Below are 18,344 nucleotides of genomic sequence, written 5' to 3'. Positions count from 1 at the left end.
TAATTTTCATTCTTATAAACTATATAATGCAAAATAGAAAACTGAATAACATAATGTTCCATGGACAGAGACAAAACAGTGTAACAAGTTGTTTCTGCTTTATGTTTCTGTATTTTACTGTTGTCCAATTTCAATGTGTTATTTTTTTACTTTGCGATTGTTCTAACATTATACCATATGGATCGCTAAACTTTGGCATTGCTTGAAAAACTAGTTCATATGCTTCTTTTTGGATAGCAAGATATTGATGATAACAATGTAGTTGCGTGAGGTCCAGTATATAATCCATGATATGTGCCATCTAAATATAGTACTTTTGCAATTGACTTTTTTTTTGGATTATTTCATTATTATTATTTTTTTTTAAAGGTTGATGCTCCTGCTACTCTGTTAAGACTCCAGAAATTACTTTGTTTGTATGCTCAAGGAAAGGTAAAGCATGTCATTTTAGTTACTTAAATGTAATTTTTGGGCAGGATAGAAATTATACAAGAAAATATGTATAAAATAAATATTTAACAAAATTAATATTTAAATCATACACTTTTTGTGCGTGAGGCTTTCAAAGTAATGCAAAACTGGTTACAATGCAAAGCTGCCCAATGCATAGCATTCCGGATTTAAAACAAGTGTACATAATCCTAGAATCCTCTCAACGTCTATGCTATGTTAAATTCAGTACATGCATGATAACAACTGATTTTGAGTATTTCAAATTTTTAAAAACAATAACAAAAATAAATGTATAGTTTTTTTGTGGATCACATTTATTTTTAAATAATATATTGAGATAAATAAGTGATATAATACTTGTCTAATTTGCAGGATCAACAAAATGAAGCATTATACAAAGCATTTCTACAAGAACTACACATAGCTCTGGTAATGCTTTCAAATATATTGAAATACCCGTTAGATTTTATTTGTCATGGCAGCAGTATGCATTTTTTATAAATATGTTAAGGTTGTATAATGTAAGACACATGAAACACATAATGTATTTTATAGAAGATATACTATATGGATCATTTGAGACATTTTATGATAACATTAAATGCAAAGGAATGTACTAACTAGGAAATTAATTATATCAAACTAAATATGATTGAACATGAACTATACAATCAAACTATAATATATACAATGTTATCATGTGCCAAAAAGTTTTTTTGTTGTACACTTGAATGAAATCTGAAATAAAAATTGCAAGAAAAAAAGGTATTATCTTGACTGCTCCGTCACAACAGAACAATAACTTTAATTTTAAATAAGAATTTTGTTGGAGAAAGCATCATACAGGCACACAAAATAAAACAATAAAAGAGATGGTGCTTAGGGTTAGAAATGATACCATTCATAATATTTATGCAATAACTGATGCTTTTAATTAAATTTTCATATCTTGTCTAAAATAACTAATCATATCAATCCGTTATTTATAGCAGTATATATATATATTTATATATATATATATATATATATATATATATATATATATATATATATATATATATATATATATATATATATATATATATATATATATATATATTAGTATTTGTATCTGATAATGTAAGGCCAACATGGTTTTACTAAAACATTTATAACCGTGTAAAAGAATAATTTCAAGAAATGGAAACAATTCTTCTTGTATTTCATGTATTTGTTTTTTTTGTCACTAAACCATATTTCCAAATCTGAATAATTTCAATGTAACTTTTCTCATCATGTTTACAGAAAGATGCAGGCTGTACAGTTGATGACATTCTGGATACAAAGGAATTCCTGGTAAAAAAAATAAATAACCTGAATAATAATCTGGTGGTTTGCAAACAAAAATACTGCATATATGCGTCCATTTACTCTATAACTCACTTTGCGGAAAAATAAATGTATATGCCATAAACATGTTCGTTAGCCATAAATTTATTTAGGAAACATGACATTTGTCATTTGTGTCGTGTCGTTTCTGTTTTTATTTTAACAGGAAAAAATTGCATTTGCAGTCTCGAATAAACACATTTACAGTTTTTTTAGGTGTAAATGTATTTTCTACTTCATTTGCTTTGAATGTGACTTTGTGAAGTATCTGATCATAGATATTACACGGTTAATGTTTGATTTGTTATTATGGTAGAAAAATCGGATCCTTTTCAAATAATTTCTGGTCTACAAACTGAAATTAAAGTTGCATAGTACAAATATTCTAGTGCATAATAATAAAATGATTGGAGGGTGTTAAGGCTTGTGGAATCAAATGATATTAAGTCTTTACCCTGTATTAGTGATTTACTGATGAATGATGTGCATATTTTATTATAGGAAAACATTGGTGACAAAGCAGGAGAAGTAGCCCACAAAGTTGTCATTGAAATTCTAAAAATTGCGGTAATCTATTTACCCATTTTTATCTATGTGTCCTATTGTCTATCAACATATCTATGAATGATCTATTTATCTAAATAATTGTTGGACAGCACTGTATTGCTCTCAAAATGCCTACTAACATTGGATATATATATAAAAAAGGATGTTTTCATAGTCATGGCAAATTCTAATAATATTATATATATATATATATATATATATTATATATAAGGTGCTTTGACCATGTAAGATACAGTTTATACGTTATTGATGTTTGTATTTACCTTTATAGGATGACCTGGAGGTTACAGGAACCGTTTTGAATGTTGTATGCCAAGTTGCGGTAAGACTATAGCAGTATGCCCCCCAACTGTCCCGATTGAGGCTGGACAGTCCTGATTTCGGCTCTCTGTCCTACTGTCCCGCCTATCCCTTCCTCTGTCCCGCTTTGCAGGGCCACAGGAAGGGTACTCACCTCAGGTGCAGCTGCGGGAGGGCACACAGTCGCCCGATCAGCAGCCTGCAGGACTAGTCAGCTCACCTTTAGGAGGTGACCTTGCTGCACTGCTCCCTAATCATTCTGGCTGGCAAATAATGCCGAGCGCAGGGGTTATGACGTCATCCCTGCACTTTGTAGCAATAGCCTGTGTGTAGTAATTAGGGAGCAGTAAAGCGAGGTCTGAAGTGACAACCTTGCGCTCCCACCACAGGATGCAGGCTGGAGGAAGAAGGATGGAGGAAGAGGTAAGAGATGGGGAGAAAGGGGTGTAAGGGCAGTGTATGTGTATGTATGTGTTTGTAAGCTTGTGTATGGATAGGTGTGTGTAAGAGCAGTATAGTTATTTGTTAGCTGGTGTGTAAGAGCAGTGTATATGTGTGTGTAAGGGCAGTGTATATGTGCATGTAAGGACAGTGTACATGTATTTGTGCGTGTGTAAGGGCAGTGTACATGTATATGTGTGTGTAAGGCCAGTGTACATGTATATGTGTGTGTGTGTGTAAGGGCAGTGTTCATGTATGTGTGTGTGTAAGGGCAGCATACATGTATATGTGTGTGTAAAGGCAGTGTATGTGTATATGTGTGTTTATGGGCAGGTGTGTGTAAGGGCAGTGTATATGTGTGTGTAAATGCAGTGCATATGTATATGTGTGTTTATAGGCAGGTGTGTGTGAGGGCAGTGTACGTGCATATGTGTGTGTATGTAAGGGCAGTGTATGTGTATATGAGTGTTTATAGGCAGGTGTGTGTAAAGGCAGTGTGTAGGGGTCCTGGGAGGGAGGCTAACATTAGCCCTTTTTAATTTAAAAAAAACCTCTGCTGTTGTGGGCTACTCTTCCAATGATACTCAGCCAGCATTATGGTGGACACCTGGCTGGCTGAGAATCATGGAAATTTTAGTTCACAGCTAGCATCTGCAACTTTACTGCTTCTGCACTTCCTATGATGCTCGGCCAGCATCATGGAAGTAGTATGTCTGGCTGAGCCTCATGGGAATTCAATTCAAAGTGTTGGTTATTTTTAATATGCATGACTGTGCTGATAAAGTCATTTTAAAGTGCAATTGCTTGTATTGGTGAGTTCCGCGAAAAAAAAGTGTCCCTCTTTCACATTTTGAAATGTTGGGAGGTATGTAGCAGTGACCATTAAATATTTTCTTTTATTATTTATAGAAGGTTAATTTTTAAACTACATGTATTTTGTTATTCCACAATTAGGGAGACCTGCTAATCAAACTGAGTGAAGCTTTGGTAAGAAAACCTTATTTAATCTTTCCTGTAAAATAGGGGAGCATACTGAGTATCATGTCTTAGCACTCCCATTTAATATCAGATCTGTGCCAAAATCTTTTCCAACAACCAGGTAACTAGAATAAAACCTTAAAAACATAAAATGGTAGAAAGTTGGGTTAAGGGGCTAAATGAAGAGAAGTAAGAGGAAACACAAGTTGTAGGGGACAGAGTTTAGGAGAGATTGAAGGTGGAGTGGGGTCAAGAGACCAATTCAGTGATAAAGTTAGAGGTGTAAGAATTAAGGGGGGGGGAATATGAGGTTAATAGAGTATTAAGTAAATCCGGACTTAGGTAAAAAAAAAATAATAAATAATTAATTAAAATATTAGTTTGGAAGCATTGTTTTCTTACTGTCCTCTGTGTCTCTGCAGAGTGAGAATGAGAGAGGAAGATAACCGAGACAAAAGCATTTACTTTGTCCTCTGATGTTAACCATGCATGTTATTAGTTGTAGAAGCGATGGAAATGCGTGGCATTGGTTATATACTGAACATTTCGGTTGCATCGATTAGGCAGAGTGAGAATAATTTTAACCAGTGATGTACACTGTATGTCATGGGTCCTGCAGAAGGGGTTAAGCAGGACAGATACATGAAAAGTAAAAAGACAAACAAAGGGATAGAAGGGAAAAGAGTATGCACAAAATGTGTTACCCTTGTTTTCCACCTGGTATGCCTGTATCCTGCCTGTCTCCATACCCTGCTGCTATCAAAGTGTTACATTTTGTGCCCTCTAGTCTAGCTTAATTGCATTTGTTAACCAAGGTGTGAACCATCTGCCTCCTGTATGCAATCACCTTATCTGACCACTTGTGAGGCAGCTCTATAAATTCTCAGGCCTCACTTGGAAACAAGCTTGCATGGAAATGTAGCTGCTGTGGCCTCTCCCCCAGTGGCCTCCTTATAAGTAGCTATTTAAGAGTTACACTAGAGTTAAACGGGAGGGAAACGACATACCAGGTACCACTTTAGAAAGCGGCTACAACACCATCAGAACCAGATCAACACATCCCTATCGAAGCAGGCCTCTCCTACTGTCTCACTTCCCCCTCAACCACTGCCTAGATTGTAAGCTCACAAGAGCAGGGCCCTCTTCTCCTTTTGTACCAGTTTGTTATTCTATGTGTTTTTGTATGTGTGAAATTGTTCTACTGACTGTAACAGTGCTGCGGAATCTTCTGGCGCTTTATAAATAAATGTAATGTAGTGTAATGTAATGTGTGAAGGTGTACAGCAAGGGTACAGATGCTAAGAAAGAAAGATGAAAAACAAGTGTTAGAAGTGTAATGCCCATATTGCCTATTTTTATTAAAATCTTTCTGGCCCACTGATGGCCATAAACAAATTATGTAATACTGTAGTTGCTACTATTTTACTGGAAAACATCATACAAATCTATAGAATGCAGAAAATAAATATATTTACATTTTCATAAACATGTTGATTGAAGTTAATATATAATTGAACAGGGAAGTTATGTGTTTTGGCAACAGAGTTTGCTATTTACAGTCTTTGTTTTAAAACTATGGTTTGCTGTAATAAACATGTCTAATATTTTCAACAGGGCAACATTAAATTAGACTTGTCTGGGACAGTGGGTGGTCTGAAAAACCTGCTAGGCTGAAGGATTTTCATGTCATTGTAAGTTACTCCTTGAAATATGAAGATTTCCATTGAATTTACACTTTATTTTGCCTTAAGTATACATAACTGGGATAACTCCGTGGGTATAGCCTGTTTGGCCAAGTGCCCACCCTGCAAGGCTTGCCAAATGGCAAATATTTTTAACAAAAAGTCAAGAATATTGCCGGTTGGATACTCTTCTTGACTGTATAGTTTTTGCAGGGAGAAGGCTGTTTATCAAATCTGGATATCTCCTCTGTAGAAGCTGCATAGATGGCTCCTGACAGACATAAGCAGTTTAGTGACAAATGTCTTATGTCCACATATGCCTATTTCATCTACTGTAGTTTTATTAATTTGAAATATAGTTTTTATACATAGAAAAATGCAATTTATAAACTCTGTTTAATTTCTATTTCAGGACTTCCCTGCCATTTTAAAATCAAATACCAAACAAGAAATCATCTGATCCTCTTAACCAAGCCACTTATATGTAGTTACATATGAACATTTTAATGAATAAATAAAATCTTCAGCAAATTCCTCACTCTTTCCTTAATGTCACAAAGTTCAATTAAATAAACGTATTCATATCAACAAAAAACAAGATATGTGTATTCCATGGTAAATGATGATCACTAACATTTTAACCAAGTGGATGCTAAACAAAGCAATCGTCATATTTGTGCCATACCCAACCATCCCCTTAATGACAAAGCCTGTACATGTATGGGCTCAAAATACATTGTTTTCAATGGGTTTAGGGACCGCCCATTGTCCTTAAGGGGTTAAGAACTTAAAAAAAATGTTCCCAAAAGTTCTGTCCAAACTATCCTGAGAACTCTGAGCTCACCCTGCAGGTTGACTACAGGTACTGCATCCAGTCATGCAGGTCAATGGAGCCCAGCTCACTAATCAACATGTAATCAATAAAATAAAATTTAAAAAATATGTAAAAAATGTAAATGTTTTATTTTTTTTAAAAAAAATAGTGCTCCCAAGTGTGTCCTCTTAACCCTCAAACAATCTACACGGTGGTATCACTACACTCAGTAGATATTGCTGAACACACATTGGGGTGTTTGGAAGTGACACAAATCAGGAGCTGTACAATGTGTGTGGAAAAGATGCAAAAAAAGATACTACCAAAAAATTTGACAAAGTTGTGTCGTAGATTTAGTGCATGGAAAGAATTAAAATTCAAGTATCTGAAATAACCTGGGGTGTCTAGTTTTCAAACATATATGATGGGGGTACATTTAACTGACTGGCTTCAAATATGTCCCAAATAGGCCATGGGGGCAGAATGACCAGTGTTTTTGAAATAGCAATAAATGCTACTTGTCCTTATTGCCCTATAACTTTCAAAAACAAAACATAAAAACATTAGGTATTTCTAAATACCTTGTAAGGTCATTTTTTAAACATTTTCACCATATTTTATAATTTTGTTTATAGTACACTATATAATCAAAATAATGGTATCTAAAGAAAGCCCCTCTTGTACAATCTACAATATAATCTCTCTCATTTGGTGTGAGAACACAATATAAATTGGATTTAGTAACAAACCATATGTCAAGACATGTCAGAGAAGAATGGCTTTAGACTCATATGCAATCACAGTTCACCAAGTAACTTTTTCTCTGGAAAGAAGATTAGATGGGAAGTTCTTGTGACGGAACACCCTATATCCCAACTGTGTACTCCCACCAATAGCAACAAGAGCTGTTTACTGGCACACTCCAAAGCACCGTCTCTCCAGTCACCCAAATCACTAGCTGAAGCTTAATAAAGGGTGAAGTACAAGAGCTGTTTATTCAGAGTCACACACAGGGTTTTTGTAAAGACATAGATTAAGTATCAACATAGTGGAATACAATGGGGGGAGAGAAGTCTGACAGCAAATAGATTAACTGGAACAATGACCTGTCCTTCACTGGATGCCTACTCTGGCTGTGTGCCAGAGTTAATCACATCAGGATGTAGTGAAATAATAGCTTGTCACTCCCTAGTTGTAGAAGCCCCGGTGGAAGTGCCAGGTGGCAGCAGAGGTTGTCTACATGCATCACGCAGATGTTCACTGGCTGCCCCAACTAGACAACAGGGAGTCTAAAGCACGGTGGACAAGTCTGGGGATGCATTTGGAAGTCTAAGGGGGCAAAGTGTTAAATCAGGGGCAGAGTGGCATATAGGGGGTATAAGGCATATCAGTTTTCAACTATGAAATATTGGAATTTAAAGCATGAATTGCGATGTCAGTTATCACATAATTAGAGTAGCATGTAAAGCAGCCTTCTCCAGACGCTGTAATCACGAGTTTTCCAATCCAGGTACAGCCCCTATAGCTCCTGTTTATAAATTCATTAACTTTCTTTTTTATTTAAATTCTTCCAGGTATCATTAATTCCTTCCCTATTTTTCACCAAACGTGCCTCTGGTTGACATACGTCTTCAAGCAGGATATTTGAATCACTTGCTTCTATGGAAATTTGTGATCTCTAATGTTATTAACACAATTACTTTATTCCAATATGGCCTTACCATAAAATACTACCGTATATTCCGGCGTATAAGACGACTTTTTAACCCGAGAAAATATTCTCAAAAGTCGGGGGTCGTCTTATACGCCAGGTACTACTTACCGAGCCGGAGATTACCCACGAAGCCACGAATCTCTAGGGGAGGGGCGAGTGGAGAAGCCGCCTCCCCTGGGCCGGTCTTCAGGGCCACGCCGAGGTAGGTGCAGGATCGTGATCTCCCCAACTAGCCCTGATCAGCAGGGCTGGTTGGGGAAATCACGACCACCCTCTAACTAGCCCAACATTAGGGAGCTCGAGGTCTGGCACTTGAGACCCCGGCTTCCCTTCTCCCTAATCACTCCCTAATCACTACGCGCCGGCTATTGATGACGAGCGCGGGGATGACGTCATGTCCCGGCGCTCGGCATCAATTGCCGGCGTGTAGTGATGAGGGAGCAGTAAAGCAGAGGTCTGAAATGACAGACCTCGCGCTCCCACGACTGGATGGAAGAAAGAAGATAGAAGATGAGAAAGGTAAGAGATGGGGAGAAAGGGGTGTGAGTGCAGTGTGTGTGTATATATGTGTGTGTGAGATGGTCAGTGTATGTGTATGGTCAGGTGTGTGTAAGAGCAGTGTAGGTACTTGTGTGTTTGTAAGCTGGTGTGTATATATATATATATATATACATGTGTATATACATGTGTATATATATATATATATATATATATATATATATATATATATATATATATACATGTGTGTATATATATATATATATATATATATATATATATATGTGTGTGTGTGTGTAAAGGCAGGGGTGTGTGGTGAGGGCAGTGTATAAATGTGTATGTATGGACAGGCGTATGTTAGTATGTGTGTGTATATATATGTGTGTGTGTGTGTGTGTGTGTGTGTGTGTGTGTGTGTGTGTGTGTGTGTGTGTGTGTGTGTGTGTGTGTGTGTGTGTGTGTGTGTGTGTGTAAGGGCAGTGTAAGGGCAGTGTATGTACGTGTATGTCTGTATAACAACCAGCCAATCACCGGTAAGGTACATCACTTGCCGTGATTGGCTGGTTGTTGTATACTGGGTAGAGAGGTAGTCTTATACGGCGAGTATAGCCCAAACTCTATATTTTGACTGGAAAAGTTGGAGTACGGTATTTCAAACAGTTAAAGCAGACAAGTTGCGTGGGACACAAATACTGCCAAACCCAAAATGGTATTACCAGCAGTAAAAGGCACATTTTACAGCATCCAAAACAATTAAGACTAATTTGACAAACTGAGATCATCAGATGCAGCCTGGGAACAAATGGCCTTACTATTTCTTTTATAAAAACAAAAGAACGGCCCTCAGGCTTTTCATAGAATAAACAGGTTCCTAAGACCAATTTTTAAAAAGGGTTGTCTCACATAAGGTATTAATGCAGTAGGTAAATCCTGTGAAACACCTTGTGAGAAAACTTGAGATTCCAGAAATGCTCATAATTAGGTGCTTCTGGTGGGTGTAGACAAGTGACTACGAACAAGTTCACCTTGCAGATTCTGAGCCCTACAAAAAGAACTACAGAGTTAGGCAAAATATTTTCCAAATATTTCTAAATCTGTCTAACTGGCCAATGTTTTATACTTTATATACTATATATCAACATTTTCTTTACCTCTTAACTATTTACAAAATAAAGACAATTAGTATATTCTGGGGTATTTGTTATCAACTTAACTAGTTTATATAAAAACAAATATAAAAACAATGTGATTTTTCTTTCTGAAACAATACATCATTTGTGTGGGTACAAATAACATGAAAAGAAAATCATGGTTGAACTAATATATTCAAAAAATACCTAAGAAATTCCAGGTATTAGGATCCATTATTATATTTCTTATGCAAGCTCACATTTCACATGTGTTAACTTAACTGACCACTAGATGCCACTGTTCCTCCATTGCCCCGGGATATCACAATGAAAAATGTAATTTATTAAAACAAAAACCAACACATCAAATTAAGTGCTGTAAGGACATTATGGTCATAGTTAGAAAAAGCACACTACACAGAAAAGAAGTATATTGTTGATTAGGTTTCAGCGGTGCTCCCTGTGTTCCGATTCAAATGTTATTGAATACTGTAGATTAATGTCCTTGTTCCTCTTTCTAAATACCTTATTTAATCGATTATAAGACGACCCTGATTATAAGACACCCCCCAAAATCTGAATATTAATTTAGGGGAAAAAAGCCTGAATATAAGACGACCCCATAGGAAAAAAGTTTTACTAGTAAATATTAAACCATGTAAACTATTTTTTCATATTTAATAAACGCTATGATTGAAAAGAATATTTTTTTTGTTTTTATTTCCTTTTATTTGCCAACCCGCCTCAAGTTATGCACATCTGCCCCCCAGATATGTGTTATACCTCCCTATATTCCACTCTGCCTCCATGATATGCCTTTTAACCCTCTATATGCCACTGTGCCCCATGATATGCCTTATACCCCTATATGCCACTCTGGCATATAGGGGGTTAAAATGCACATCATGGGGCACAGTGGCATATAGGGGGGTATAAGGCATATCAGGAGGCAGAGTGGAATATAGAGGGTTTAAAGGCATTCTGGAGGCAGAGTGGCATATAAGAGGGTTAAAAGGCATATCATGGGCCACTCTGCCTACAGAAATGCCTTATGCCCCCCATTTAACACTGCTTCTGACTCCCTGGTGTATAGTGGGGGCGGTTGGTGGACGTCTGTACGATTCGCATGGGCAACTTCCGCTGCAGCTTCTATGATCTGGAAGGTCATGTGACGCTGGTCCTCTATCATAGAAGCGGGGGTTGTCTACATGCATCACACAGACCTTCCCCAGCTGCCAGAGACTGCCGCAGCGTTGTGGGGAATTCTCCTCTGGCACCCGGGGAAGGTATGCGCGATGCGCGTAGACAACATCCACTCGGTGATGGACGCCAGGTGGAAGCGCCAGGTAGCAGAGGAGGTTACCAGACAGGAGGATCTGGGCCCCCTGCAGCACTGCAGGGGATTTGGATCTTAGTCTCATAGTCAGACCTCTATTTGAGGTCTGATTGTAAGAGGACCTTGATTATAAGATGAGGGGTATTTTTCAGAAAATTTGCTCTGAAAAAAACCTTGTCTTATAATCAAACAAATATGGTAACACCATTTAATTGATGAGAATGTTCTATCTTAAGCACTTAAGTCCTTACCTGAACAAGCTCCACCAATGATCAAGATAGCACTTCCACATTCTTTCCTCATCTTTATCCCAAAAATGTTTTTAAAAAAAGGTCAGGATGATGTTTTTAAGAAGCAGAAAAAATAAGCATATAAAATAAACACTAAATCTGGAAATAGATTTTTATAAAAAAAATTACCTTTGTCACAAAGGCTCTTTTAATATTTTTCAGTGTTGCCTTAATTTTCTTCTTTCTCATTTTGTGCACCTACACACATTATATATTTTTTTCAGGACAAGCAGGGCTTTTTTAATACCATTATTTTTATCATATCATCTAATTTACTATAAAAAATGATTACTGTTAAAAAATTCTTTTTCTCACTTTTATTTAAAAAATCTTTTAGTCATCTGCAAAAACTAAAGAAAAAAACTGCTAAATAGATTCTACTATTTGTCCTGAGTTTAGAAATACCCAATCTTTTTATGTGTTTTTGCTTTTTTTCTGCAAGTTATTGGGCAAGTAGCGTTTTGCTATTTCAAAACCATTTTTCCCGAAATCTGGTCATTCTGCCTCATGTTCTATTTCGGGTATCTTTGAAGCCAGCCAATGCAATATACCCCATCAAACCATATATTTTTGAAAACAAGACACCACAGGGTATTTCAAATACTGGTATTTTAACCCTTTCCGTGCGCTAATTCTAACATCAGCCTTTGACAAACTTTATGGTAGTAATTTGTTTTATTTTTTTCACACATGTTGTACTTCAGGTGTGAATTTACCGCTCCTGGTATATGTCACTGTCAAAAAACACCCCAATATGTGTTGGGAGTACAGGGATAGCCCCCATGCATGGGTTTGTTGGGTTATTTGAAAGGTAAAGGGCCACCTGTCTATTTTGTGGCATTTGGACATCTGGTCAGTCTGTGCCCATGTCCCATATTTGGCACATCTTTGAAGCCGACCTATTCAATTTAACCCATCAAATCATAATTTTTTTGAAACTAGGCACCCCATGGGCATTTAAAATGCCAATATTTTAACTCTTTCCATGCGACAAGTTTTGTGAAGATATAGTGCTAATTGTAGGACTTGCTCATAAATTTTTTTTTGTGTGTGTATATATATATATATATATATATATATAATTGGACTTTTTTGTGACAGTGGGGGATTATTTTGACATGTTACCATTTTTTTTAAAATATTTTTTTTATTATTTTTTTATTCATTTTTTATTATTTGTTTATTTTATTTTACTTATCTCATTGTGATTAGTGAGCTGGGCTCCATTGACTTGCATTGTTGAATGCAGTACCTGAGAGAGTTATCTGGATAGACCCTCTGAACTTATTGATATGACAGTTGGAGTTGCCATCTTGTGATTGGCAGCAATGCCATTGGTGTAGGGGGCTGTGTTACTGACTTGCCTAGCAGGGGCGTAACTAGAAACCTCAGGGCCCTGGTGCGAGAATCTGTTAAGGTGCCCCCACCCCCAACCCATCTATCCCTTTCTCACTATCTACCCTCTACCTCCCTACCCCCCTTCTCACGATTTACCCTCTCCCTCCCTACCCCCCTTCTCACGATCTACCCTCTCCCTCCCTAACCCACCTTCTCACGATCTACCCACTCCCTCTCTCCCCCCCTTTGTAGGTCACTTACCGTCAACTCCTGTGTTGGGAGCGTGAGGCGTTTGTCTCGGGTGCCGGCGCTTCACTGCTGAGCGCCGGCATATGACATCATATGCCGGCGCTCAGCGTGAAGCGCCGGCACCCGAGACAAACGCCTCGCGCTCCCAACACTGCACTCTGTGCAGCGCTGAGGCAGGCGGCGGCGGCAGCAGCAGCGGCGGGGAGCAGAGGAGTCCTGGATTTCTGTCAGTCAGGGGGGCCCAAGAGTTGCCGAGCGGTCGTTTTCAGCAACCGCTCGGCACTCCTTGGGCCCCTCTGACTGGCAGAACTCCAGGGCCTGGTCGCAGTCGCGACCCCTGCGACCCCGCCACTGATGCCTAGATATCGAGGCATGTCAGTAACAACGATTATGCTTAGGAAGCGATTGCTTAGGAATGCTGCTTATTATTTAGTTGTTTTATTTAGGTCCTTTGGGTCTCCAGTGATCTTTGTAATATAATAACATATATTACCGGTAATTTATGAGTTGATGAGGAGGGTCCAGTAAACATAGGAACTTGAATATGATGACCAATAGGAACCATTCGGCCCATTTATTCTGACTATTGTTTTCCCGATATAGAGACTCAAACCTTAATCAGTTCTTGGTCTTGTTTTGGATTCAGAATAGCCATATGTCTATCCCAGTGGAGTGATACAACCCATATTGACGAATCAACAAAATGATCTCAAAGAATGGATGTTTATTCAAAACAAGAAAAAAAGGGTAAACATTTGATTAATCAAAGAATACTTTGCATATGCAATGTGACTCCTAACACAAAAGAAAAAAAAGAAAATTATTTATATTAGGACAATTTGTTTGGGATTTTTAAATTCCAATGTACCTCGGTAGACTAAAACATTTTTGTATTTTGCTCCAGAGCCGGATCTTAACACATAGTAATCTCACAGATTAATTAGATGGAAATGCGCCACTGAGATAAGAATTGTTGGAAAAAAGACTTTGTACTTGCAGCAAACTAAGTAAATATTATACCCTGTTTGAAAATACACATGCAGAAAGAGGTAAATACTTCTTTCCTGTCCTTAATATTAGGATGAAAGGGTGAAAAATATTTACACATTTGCAAAGGTGCATACATGAAACTGAACAATAAGATTTTAATGGTAAATAATTATTTAATTGATTAAGTGATGTTATTGGTTACGTTATGATGCATTCAAAATATAAATGGAACCCTGAATGTATAATCAGCACAGATTTTCAGTTGTCTGCTACCTTTCAAGACGGGGAAACCTTTGAAATAAATACCAACAATGAAAACTGCCATAACATTCATTTTGGTGTCTTTTAGCTGCTGCTTTGGTAAATCATCTTAAAAAGATCTGGTTTTGCTTTTGTTTTGTGATTAATCTTCTGGCTAATCTGGCATGCTGTTTAACATTATTTATACTTCTGTTCTAGCCAGTTTAGATGCTATTAATCCAGAAACCTGCCTCACACAGCTTTTCCAAGTATGTATGCATTTGTTCAATGAATTACATGTTGTTCTAGAAATTTAGGTATTAACTAAATTACAATAGATTGCAAGCTTTCAAGACAATTTAAGTCCCTTATTCAGTCACATTAGTGATATTTTGCCTAAAGAAGGCAGCTAAGTAGTCTAGACTTAAATATGGTTTACACAAGCCATCTTGGAGCAGAAATTAACTTGGATTACCAATTCATAATGAACACGCTGCCATCTCCCTCTTTAATAAATAAATCTTAAACTTAAACTTCATAGTTTAACATTTCAGTCCTCTGTCTTCACAGTCCAGCTTTAGTTCTTTTAGCAATCCTGCCCCTACAGAGAAGCTGACATTTATAATGTCCTAACTTTGACAAGTAATGCTTAATTTTAGCTTTTTTCAAGTACACATGTTGTTACCATTAGCTCTTGAAAGTCTGCCTCAGTTTACAAAAGCAATCTTTGTTTAAATGTGGTGTTTTTGTATCAGGTTATATACTGATTTGTTTTGTTCTAATATTTTTCTTAGAATGATGCACCGGCATTTGTTCAACAGTTGGGTAATCTTCTTTGCAAGTATCAAGTAGCAAAGGTAAACCTCTGGGTTTCAGGTTTCTTTTTTTTTTTTGTGATTTGAAATAGACAACTTTTTTATGTTGGGTAGAAATATACCAAATAAATATTTTAAAAAAAATGCTTAAAATAAAGTAAAATCTCAAGGGATTTTTCCATAAGAATATTATCTATAAAAATGTAGCGGAACAGTTGCATACATGGGTAGCACATATGCAATGCTGCATTCTTATAGATAATAATCTTATGGAAAAATTCCTGGAGATTCTATTCTATACACCTATGGAATGAGTACTGTAAGAAGCAGTTTAAATGAATGTGTTATGGGCACATGCAATGTGACAAAACTTAATTTTTCCATATACCACTTTTATTGGATAAATGAACTTTATGAAAGTTGATTGGATAAATTGGATATAACCCCATGCCCTCTGTAAAAGCAAGACCTTCATACTGGCTTTCTTTTTCTAATTCTGCATTTTGGTACAAGTTTAGGATTTTAATGTAGTTTACTAACTACTGGACATTTTAAACTATTTGAATGTTGTGTAAAATGAAAAATGTGAAATAACACCATGATTGTTCAATTAATTTAAATGATATTGCAATATACATATACAAGGACTGTGAACTCTGCAGAACAGCATGTTGACTTTCCATCAAGGGTTAATGGCCATTTTCTTTACAGAATGTTTCTTGTATCAGATTAACTGACCTAAATGTATTTGCAGCTATTTATTCAATTTATCAACAAACTCTAAATCTCTCTTTTTTTAGAAGACACAAAATCAGCAATTATTTATTTCATTTCTAGAAGGAGTGAACAATGTACTGGTAAGAATCTATATTGTTAAGAGTTCACATATTTTATAAAAATAATATCTAAGCTCCTTAGGTATCGTTAACTTGAATTTTGAGGACACAAACGAGGGCAATAACTGTTGTCTTCTACATTTTAAATCCAAAAGCATTTTAGATGTTGCATTGTAATATCCCATAAGCCTTATATGCTGTTGCTCCCGCTGGCAGACTTATATGATTAACCTACCTAAGAAGCTGGGTAGGCTAGCTGGAGCTGTCCTTATTTGGGGGAAGTGGCTATGTGAGAGGGCAAGCCATCTGTTGAGGTGGGCTTGCTGTGTATAGGGGTGGGACTAGTCCCAGTCTTAAGTAGGCAGATAGCGGGAAGGGAAGTGGGCTACTAGTGGGCATGGCCAAATGTAATTCCCTTGCCCTGGGGAAAAAAAACCCGGGAGAGTTCCCATCTATAATAGTAATAAATGGCTAAAAAGCCACTTGGTACCTTAAAAAACACTGGGCAATTAACTAACATGTAACTAATAATGACAACCCTCCTGCTTCTTCTCTATAAAAGTTATACGGGAGAACATAACATTTATAGTTTAAAAAAAATAAAAAATTAAAATAGATTTCATAATTATTATCCGGGTTGTGTACTTTGATTAATATGCTTTGTGTTGATTTGTAATTAATATTTATGAAACTCTGTAAAGTAATAGTATGTTCTCTGTCTCATTTGTTAATCATTCAGTTCAATTGTATAGAATCACGTTCTTTATAAAACTTAGGGAAATAAAGGCTAGTCAGTTTATAACCTATTAGGTCAAATCTAAATAACAGATTTAACAAAATCATTTTTGTACAGCGAAAATTACTATTTGTTGTATTTTATTTGCTATATGTTTATTTTTACTTTCAGGAAGATGTTGGTTGTACTCTGGATGACCTTCTTGGAATGAAAGTGGTAAAGACAATAAAACTAGATGAAGAAAATAATTTGCACATGTTGTGTAAACTTTGAAACCATGTAGTTAATTAATTTCTGTAAAAGGGATTAACAATATAATCCTTTTGGTACATTTGCTGCTAATTCAGAATAAAAAAAACAAAAAACGTTCAAAGGCAGGTTTGTGTTTACATTGCCAAATATTGTCATGTTTTATATGGGGTACCTTAATATTTGGAACAGATGGGTAATTACTTCCTAGCGTATCAATGATCTCCTTTCCAAATGGCAAAACAATCTGTATCTCTATTAGAGTGTTTATTTCAAGGGCTTCATCAACAAGGCTAAGTAAAGTCTCTTCACTGCAATTATTTTAATAGCAGCTTAATTAATTAATTTGGTAGACCTACAGTTATAAGTTACCAATTTAATTTTTGTGTCTCATAGGTACCGTCCCTTAATAACGCTGAGCAAATTGCTGACAAAGTTGCCGTAATATTGTTTGGATTCCTGGTAAATTACAATATACAAAAGTGGTTGTATGCTTTTGATTACAAAGTTGCCTAGACAGTGTCAACACTGTATATGATGATTTCTTGTATTTATGTAGTTTTCTCTTTTTTGTTTAGAATGATCTCCTAGCCAGTGTGACTACTGTCCTGGTAAGCAAGATGTCTATTTTTTTTGTTATATTTCTCAATAATAATAATAATAATAATATAATCACAGATAATCAAATAAGCAAAGTATTTACCTTAAACATGGTGTATACAGGTCGATTATGTGCAGGCATTAGAGCTGTTTGCACAAGTATCTAGCATATAATCATGTATTTGTTATTTGTTTTTTATTTTCTTAGTAGTGCTTCAAAATGCTTTGTCGGTATCTCTGTCAACCCAATGCACTACTTGCATAATGTTACTACACTGGCAATGTTTGCAATCCTGAAAACAGTGTTTAAGAGGACAAAATCTAATAATACAATGTTTGCAATTATTCATTTTTTATTCAACTGTATGGCTGTATGCCATACAGTTATAAATATAATCAATGTAATGCCTCAACATAAATATTAGTAACAGAGCCCCAGCTTTCAGCATTGAAGCCATGGTGTCACGCACCCACTCATAAATATAGTTTACATTATGCCACCACATTCGCAAAGGTTTGCACTCCAGTTTGTTACAACACATGGTGGTTTTCCACGCCAGCAGTAAAGAGGCTGACAATATTGAAACTGTAAGATGAAGGTAGGCAGTGGTGTCACATGGGACAAAATGGGTCCAGAAAATCACAAAGAAAGTATTGAGAATGACTGTATTTATTGTATGAGGCCACAACAACACGTGGATGACAGCAGAGACAGGGAAC

Source organism: Sceloporus occidentalis, unplaced genomic scaffold, assembly GCF_023333645.1.
Source record: "Sceloporus occidentalis isolate IW3139 unplaced genomic scaffold, rSceOcc1.0.p SCAF_28, whole genome shotgun sequence".
In the NCBI taxonomy this organism is placed as follows: Eukaryota; Metazoa; Chordata; class Lepidosauria; order Squamata; family Phrynosomatidae; genus Sceloporus; species Sceloporus occidentalis.
The sequence above is the reverse complement of the archived record's forward strand: the minus strand, read 5'-3'. Positions refer to the sequence as shown.